We start from the raw sequence: 6,976 nt of genomic DNA, 5'->3' as shown, positions 1-6,976 counted from the left end.
TTTATCCGGCTCTAGATCTTTCTCTGTGAGAAATCCACTTTCAGGAGCGATTTAAAGAGTATCAGATTTGTTTTTATCAACATTTTCAAAGTCTGAATCTCCAGTAGTGAATACTATAAGTCTCATTGTCTCTCCTGGATCTGTTCATTAGGAAACACTCGCTGTGTGTGCAGTCCAGAACTGCAGAACTCTTCTTTTGCTTTCCGAAGAACAGATTCTTGTTCAACATCAAGTCTGACGGTTTCATGATATCCGGTCTGTAATATGAGAAGTGTTGTTGGCCATAATCAGTGTTGGGGAAAGTTACTTTTAAAAGTAATGGGTTACAAATTGTAATTACTAATTAGTTACATTACTACTATTAGTAAATGCAATTAGTTACTTTTTTAGGGAGTAACACAATATTGTAATTTACAATTTACTCCCTATTACTCCCTCTAATCTTGTAACGGGAGGAGTTTTTGTATGAGTCAGAGGTGATTGTGAACACTGTGTAATACGCTCCACAGAAATACACTGCACTGTCATTCAGTCTGAGGCTGTTGATGGTCAGAGTCACATTATTTCTTCCATCTCCACTCAGTGTGATCTTGTCTTTAAATTCAGTCTCTTTGTTCTCATATTGCACATTAAGGTATCCCATGAGCCGAAGGTCCATGATGCTCTGGATCTGTTTGTACCACTGTATGACATCATAGTTTTGTACTTTGTGTGAACATTTGATCTCTGCAAATTCATTTTCTTTCTTCAGGACATCAGGAGGAGTCTGGACAACACTTTCACCAAGAACGGTCACTGTAGAGATATAAATGAATAAACAATATAAAGCTGTGAGGAGCTCATATATCTTAGTGACACAAAGTATTAGCAACACAACACTAAACTAAACAGAATTACCTGCGAGACACAGGACGAGGACAGAAACACAGTGAGCATTACTCATGTCGTCTCTCTCTCTGCTGATTGATTTCACGATGAATTAAATACAGGCGATGAAGGAAGTGATGTCATCTAGGGTGGCAGCTTTGTTTTCTCTATATATTTCTGAATTCAGAACCACATACTAGCATACTATTATTATTTCTGCCATAGAAAGATATGGTGCTCATAGCATGAGTAGTGTATACTAGTATCTTAAATGGATAGGAAAAGCATTAGCTTTCACTCCACAAGACATTGTATGTCAGACTGCTGTTTAACTGTACCAGAGTGCCCCCTTTTGGATGGTATATTGATATGATCTGTGTACAAGGTGTTTTTGTACATCTGCCTTCAGTGTTTGACACACTGTGTTTGCTCACTGAACAGAAATATACGGCACTATCATCTGGCTGTGCGTTCTTCACAGTGAGAGATCCGCTTTCAGAAACACTTTTAGAAACGTCAAATTTACTTTGATCAGAATCTCCATAGTCTGGACTGCTCACAGAGCTTGTGAACACAAGAAGAGTCATAGTTTGTCCTCGCCGTTGTCGATACCAGTACATCTGGTTGAATGTAAAATCCTTTTTGTGTGTGCAGTTCATTTGAGCAGAACTCCCCTTTACTGCCTGTGGCGAGCAGGACGAGGTCGAGGGCCGTGGGAGGACGGCGCGAGGCTGGTGGCGTGATTATGATGAGCCACACCTGTGAGACGCACCGGTCTCGCATCTCTCACGGAGGAGCGGAGGCATAAAGGAGGAGCGACGACAGTGAAAAGCGAGAGAGGACAGGCCTGTGTTTTAGTTGATGTTTTGTTTTTGGTTTGTGTTGCCAGCAGTCGTCCGTGAGGGGCTGCTGGCTTTTACTTTCATTTTGTATTTGTTTTATTTTTCATTAAAATATGTTGAATGTTCGCCGGTTCCCGCCTCCTTCTTCCCGTAACATCTGAACCCCGTTACACTGCCATTAAAACACCTGGACTCTGTGAAACATCACTGGTACCTGCGATTAAAATTAAAACATTTCTGTAGCAATTCAAAAGATTATTCTATTATGATGTCCTGGAGATCGTTTGAGTACCTTGGCTCCAATGCAGCGAAAGAATCAACAGAATAATGTTCCTCATCATGTTACGTTGAGGCTGGATGAGTTATATTATAATCTTCAGTGATGATTCAAATTTCAGTTGTTAATACAGGATGTGACATCATGATCATGGTAGTGGTGATCTCAGGGTGGGGCAAAATTCAGAATTTAAGAATTAGCTTCAGATCCTGAATTGAGATGTGAATTGAATTAAGCAACACTTTAATTAAGACTAGACTAGAACCTATTGTGTTTAGTCTGGCACTGAATCAGAATCCACAGGTGTGAAGAGGAACGTGAATAAATACGCTTGCCACAGAAACATGATGTTTAAAAGAGGAGGTTTTTGTATGAGTCAGAGGTGATTGTGAACACTGTGTAATACGCTGCACAGTAATACACTGCACTGTCATTCAGTCTGAGGTTCTCGATAGTCAAAGTGCCATTTTTTTGTGCATCTCCATCCAGTTTGATCTTGTCTTTAAATTCAGGCTCTTTAGTCTCATCCTCATATAAAAGGTATCCCATCAACTTGAGGCCTGACGTGTCCTGACTTTGTTTGTACCATAATATTCGGTCATAGCTTGGTATATTGTGAGCACATATGATCACAGCAGATTCATCTTGTTTCTTGATGAGGTTAGCCGGCGTCTGATCGACAGATTTACCAAGACATGCAGCTGTGGAGAAAATAAAGTGTTTTTTTATAATAATGTTTAGGCTGAAATAATCAGAATAATCTGGAAGCAACGAAAATATTTACTTATTGTTTACTTTCTAGTATTTAAGTCCATATCTGTTTATAATTACCTGTTATCATCATTAGATATACATATATGCTTAGGAAAGTGCTCATCATGTTAGCTCTTTCTTTCGATGTGTTTCTGATATGAATTACAGGCTCAAACAGGAGGAAGTGATGTCAGCTCTCTCAGTTCTCAAATGGTGAAACATGAAAAAAAAGTTGCATATAAAGATCAGAACTGATGTGTTACTGAAATTGTACATGCTTTTGATTTGCATCACAGATACAGTGATGAAGAATGATTTGTTGAACCACTCTGCCACCTATTGATCAATGTTTTTCCAACACGTTCTTTTACAAACTAAGGGTTGAAGTTATTTCCTGTGATAATGAAGCATGCAATAAATGATGTCAATAACTTATATTCGACCCATAATACTCCTAATTGTTAAGTCTTATCTCAGCTGTTGTCATGCATTATATTGGTTGTCTCAGACTGCCACCTGTTGACTAACGCTGTCATTAATCTTTCATATACAGACGTTTGTGTACAGGTCTCTGCAGCCTTTCACACACTGTGTTCACTCACTGAACAGAAATATACGGCACTGTCTTCTGGTTGTGCGTTCTTCACAGTGAGAGATCCGCTTTCAGAAACACTTTTAGAAGCGTCAAATTTACTTTGATCAGAATCTCCGAAGTCTGGTTCCCCATAGCTTGTTGTGAACACTATGAGTCTGAAACTCTCTCCTTTTTGCTGCTTGTACCAGTACATCTGATTATATTCAACACCCTTATTGTGTGAGCAGTTCATCTGGGCAGATTTCCGCTTGAGAGTCCAAACACTGCCAGGCTGTGAAACACCGTCTCCACTTGAAGCACCTGCAAAATATGCTGAATGATTATTTCTCTATCAACACAGTATAGTTATTCTATTGTATTATTTTACATTGTAATGCACTGGAGAAATAAAAAAACTGTACATTGAGTGCAACATAGTGACAGGATTAGCAGAACAATGATCATGTTCAACGATGGCTAGGAGTGCATTGAATCGTGCTCTTGAGAGGATAATACAGGATATGAAAGTTGAATGAACAAGCTGCAGATTTGTAGGATCACATCGCCCCCTGTTGATCACTGTAATTATTATCATCAGCTGTTTTTGTTGAACTCTTGTTAAAGTTCACTTCAGTGTGTTCTGTCTGACCGAGCAGAGATACACGGCACTATCATCTGACTCCACATTGTTCACAGTCAGAGATCTTCTCTCAGAAACAGGTTTGTTGGCTGTGAATTTGACTGGATCAGAATCTCCATAGTCTGGATTGCTCACAGAGCTTGTGAACACAAGAAGAGTCATAGTTTGTCCTTGCCGTTGTCGATACCAGTACATTAGCCTGGTTAAAACCAGATCATTCTCAGTAGTAACTGAGTTATGGTCTGGCAAAGCTTCATTAATAACTCATTTCCAAAGGGGCGTCACCAATGGACGTCGCTCAAATGCCTCTGGGCCCAATTGGATAGACCTAAAACCAATCAGAGCGATCGTCATCGTGTAAAGCCATTATGCTGCGTCCCAGTTCACCTAAGTTACACTACGCCATAAAAGTATGTAACGTTACTCTTTTTGTGAAGAAAGGGTATTTACTTTTGAATGTGTAGCAAAAAAGTAGGCAAGCTTTGGGATCAAACTTCATCATCTTTATCGGACGGATCTGTCGCGTGCATTCTGTCACATAAACGGCCCTGTCAGTCATCTTGTCACAGTTAAAATCCTCTATTAAATCTAATTAAATTTCCTACCGTTTCGGAGAGAAATGTAGTAGCACGTTCATCTGCCAGTGGGTCTTTCATGGAGACTGTCCTCATGTGTTTGCAATTTGAATATAATAATGCATTTAAAAGTTGCTGCGCTTCACCAACGTATGTCGCTCAAATGCCTCTGGGCGCAACTGGATAGACCTAAAACCAATCAGTGCGATCGTCATTGTGTAAAGCCCTCCCCAACGTTTCTGATTGGTGCCGCGATTTCGACGGATTAGAAGTGGGCTTGAATGAGCTCTTTGCCAGACTAACTTGCAGAGCAAATCTAAATTTGCCGGAAGTTGTCTGGGTTTTCCCACTGGTGGCACTTCATTTTTTACAGCATATTATTACAATTAAAATGAGCCCAAAATTAACATAATCTATTGCTTTTATGACAAGATATTCTTCATGAAGAAAAAATTGCCCATGAGGGGGTGTCAAAGACTGTACAAAAAGGCTATCTCTTTTCCAAATGCTGTAACTTTTGATTCCTTTGTCCAAAAATTATAATTTTTTTATCCAGATGCAGCTAACATGTAGGGGGACTTCACTAAAAAAGAATTTTCCTCCTACCTTATTTCCTTCCTGAGTTATTCCATGACAAATAAGAAAGATATGCAAAATCATAATAAAAATTATATATATATATTGTCTTTTATCCGCTGTTTCTTGGCAGGACAATGTCCAAATGTAATGTAATTTATATTTTCAAAAAATTTAAAAAGAGTTCTTTCAAACGATACCTACCTTTTGACTCTCCTTGCTATAGTTTTGGAGTTATTATGATTATATCATTTTTATATAGTTTGGGGCAAAATTTGCTGTTTCAGTCTTACCAGTTCATTTCTCTCTGTGTGTGTGTGTGTTTAGATTAGATTAGATTAGATTCAACTTTATTGTCATTACACAAGTACAGGTACAAGGCAACGAAATGCAGTTTAGGTCTAACCAGAAGTGCAATAGCAGCAAGTGCAGGATATACAGTGGTTCATAAGTGCAGAACATGGATATGTACTGAATAAATATAGAGTTGAATACTATTATAAACAAAAATTTACAGATAGATTGTCCTATGAATATAATATACAGATAACTCTTACTGTGAACAGAATTTACAGCTAGATATGTACTGAATATAATAATATACAGATGGCTATTACTATAAACAGAATGTTTACAGATAGATATGTACTGAATATAATATACAGATGGCTGTTACTATAAACATAATTTTACAGATAGATATGTACTATGAATATATATACAGATGGCTGTTACTATAAACAGAATGTGAGCATAATATACAGATGGATATTACTATAAACAGAATTTTACAAATAGATATATGTATAAGTTAGGCTAATGAGCAGTATAACAATGGATTTAAAGTAGTGCAAATAAAGTTTGGACAGAAGCTATCCGAGTGAGTGCAGTGGAAAGTAATTGCATATTACAGTTAAGGTACGATATTGCAATGTATATATAACAGTCGGTACTGTAAATAAACAGTCGGCAGTGCAAATGAGCATATTCCAGTCAAGGTAGTAGTGCAAGATGCATATGTAAACAGTTGTTACTGTAATAACAGTCAGCAGTGCAAATTAACATTATAGTATTGCAAATAACAAAATGGAGGCAGGTGTGAGGAGGGAGAGGAGAGTCAATCAGTATATAAGGGGAGTGGGATCAATGAGGGTTAGAGTTTAATAAAGAGACAGTTCTGGGGAAAAAACTGTTCTTTAGTCTGCTGTTCTTTAGTTTGTGTGTGTAGGTGTGTGTGTGTGGGGGGTAGGGTGTCTTATTTGCACTCTTGATGTTCTAGAGTGTCACCCCTTCATTGCTGTACACTTTTTTTCAGCACAGTGGCTCATCTGTAGTTTGTACCACCAAAAGTTTCTCTGAGTTTTCCTATTTTTTCGTATTTCCCATTCATTTCCTATGTCGCCCGTTTTCGGGCGGGAGGAAGCTAAGTGTGACTTTTTTTTTTACGACCCTTTAACATATCAGAATCATCTCCTTGATTTTTTTGTGTGTTCATATAGGTAATAAAACAAAAGTCACCAAGTTTCACCCCCATCCGATGAAGCAAAAAAATTAAACAATTCGAAACGTTCAAGTTTTCGCCCGTTTTCGGGCGAAGAAGCCCAGAGGGTTAAATGAGTAAATTAACATTGAATTCTTTAAATTAAACAACAAAATATCCCAATAATGTTAATCTCTGGTCCATGTTCATGCTGTGTTGTGTCGACACTCAAGCTCGATAACTTTTATTCGACCCATAATACTCCTAATTGTTAAGTCTTATCTCAGCTGTTGTCATGCATTATATTGGTTGTCTCAGACTGCCACCTGTTGACTAACGCTGTCATTAATCTTTCATATACAGACTGTTTGTGTACAGGTCTCTGCAGCCTT

General features: G+C 38.1%; 1 gene segment (V, D, J or C); it reads right to left on the bottom strand.

Annotated features, from left to right (window-relative positions):
- Positions 1-418: 418 nt before the first annotated feature.
- On the bottom strand, positions 419-943 carry LOC311281354 (T cell receptor beta variable 16-like). The segment is given in 2 exons: positions 898-943; positions 419-795 (listed from the first exon to the last, which is right to left on the bottom strand).
- Between the last annotated feature and the right edge of the window lie 6,033 nt (positions 944-6,976).

Source organism: Rutilus rutilus (assembly GCF_951802725.1).
Source record: "Rutilus rutilus genome assembly, chromosome: 21".
Lineage (NCBI taxonomy): Eukaryota > Metazoa > Chordata > Actinopteri > Cypriniformes > Leuciscidae > Rutilus > Rutilus rutilus.
This window is presented reverse-complemented; position numbering and strand designations above follow the sequence as displayed.